This window comes from Panthera uncia, chromosome B4 (assembly GCF_023721935.1).
Source record: "Panthera uncia isolate 11264 chromosome B4, Puncia_PCG_1.0, whole genome shotgun sequence".
Taxonomy (NCBI): domain Eukaryota; kingdom Metazoa; phylum Chordata; class Mammalia; order Carnivora; family Felidae; genus Panthera; species Panthera uncia.
The window spans coordinates 52,310,752-52,312,308 of NC_064809.1; the positions used below are offsets into that span (position 1 = coordinate 52,310,752).

Consider the following 1,557-nt stretch of genomic DNA (forward strand, 5'->3'; position numbering starts at 1 on the left):
TCTGGTACTTTGTCTCACAGGATCCCCCTTAGGATCTCTTGTAGGGCTGGTTTCGTGGTGACAAATTCCTTCAGTTTTTGTTTGTTTGGGAAGACCTTTATCTCTCCTTCTATTCTAAATGACAGACTTGCTGGATAAAGGATTCTCGGCTGCATATTTTTTCTGTTTAGCACACTGTAGATATCGTGCCAAGCCTTTCTGGCCTGCCAAGTTTCAAAGGAGAGATCAGTCCCGAGTCTTATAGGTCTCCCTTTATATGTGAGGGCACGTTTATCCCTTGCTGCTTTCAGAATTTTCTCTTTATCCTTGTATTTTGCCAGTTTCACTATGATATGTCGTGCAGAAGATCGATTCAAGTTACGTCTGAAGGGAGTTCTCTGTGCCTCTTGGATTTCAATGCCTTTTTCCTTCCCCAGTTCAGGGAAGTTCTCAGCTATAATTTGTTCAAGTACCCCTTCAGCACCTTTCCCTCTCTCTTCCTCCTCTGGGATACCAATTATGCGTATATTATTTTTTTTTAGTGTATCACTTAGTTCTCTAATTTTCCCCTCATACTCCTGGATTTTTTTATCTCTCTTTCTTTCAGCTTCCTCTTTCTCCATAACTTTATCTTCTAGTTCACCTATTCTCTCCTCTGCCTCTTCAAGCCGAGCCATCGTGGTTTCCATTTTGTTTTGCATTTCGTTTAAAGCGTTTTTCAACTCCTCGTGACTGTTCCTTAGTCCCTCGATCTTTGTGGCAAGAGATTCTCTGCTGTCCTGTATACTGTTTTCAAGCCCAGCGATTAATTTTATGACTATTATTCTAAATTCACTTTCTGTTATATTATTTAAATCCTTTTTGATCAGTTCATTAGCTGTTGTTATTTCCTGGAGATTCTTCTGAGGGGAATTCTTCCGCTAAGGTTGATTACTTGAAAGGCATTGGTATTCATGGATTTCTGCTTCCCTCAACAGAAGAGAAGTCAACCCTTCTTTTGATAGGTAGTGAACATGTACCTGTTCAGAAAAGTTTCCTCATTGCTTCACATCAAGAAGAGGTTCTTTAAGCATGCAAATAATCCATTAAAAAAATGCTTCAGAGAGTAATATTGTCATCGTATGTAAGTACTATCAAAAATATTTAAATTTGATATAGTTTTTGAAACAAAGCTGTTTAAATTTTTTTTTTGTTATTTAATTACAACGAAACTCACAAAATGACCTTTCATGGTAGAGAGACGCTAAATATATTGATAGAATTACAACTACTATTGTGTCATAAAAAACTGGAAAGAATATTTAATTATTTTTCTAATATCTCTCATGCCTCAGGGAGGAAATTGTTTCATAGCAGGTTCAAGAAGTACATGAAATAGATAAAAATAAACTTAGTACCAATAATTTAAGTAGATGAAACGCACAAATTATAGCCTGAGTTTTTCAGACTTGTCCAGAAAAAAAGGAATGTATTATCCAGCAATTTTTCATGGATTAGATTGTTTTAAAGTAAATGGTCTGTTCATGTAGATTATATTTTAGTAAATTGTAACACTGTTAAAACGCCAAATATGTTATC

The 1,557-nt window shown here is 35.7% G+C and overlaps 1 protein-coding gene across 1 annotated transcript in view; it reads left to right on the top strand.

Moving 5' to 3' along the window:
• The window catches only part of PDE3A (phosphodiesterase 3A), a 324,368-nt gene extending 322,811 nt beyond the window's left edge, over positions 1 to 1,557 (top strand). Inside the window, 1 exon segment of the mRNA XM_049627129.1 lies at positions 905 to 1,557. The gene's annotated coding sequence lies outside the window, so the exon portion shown is untranslated.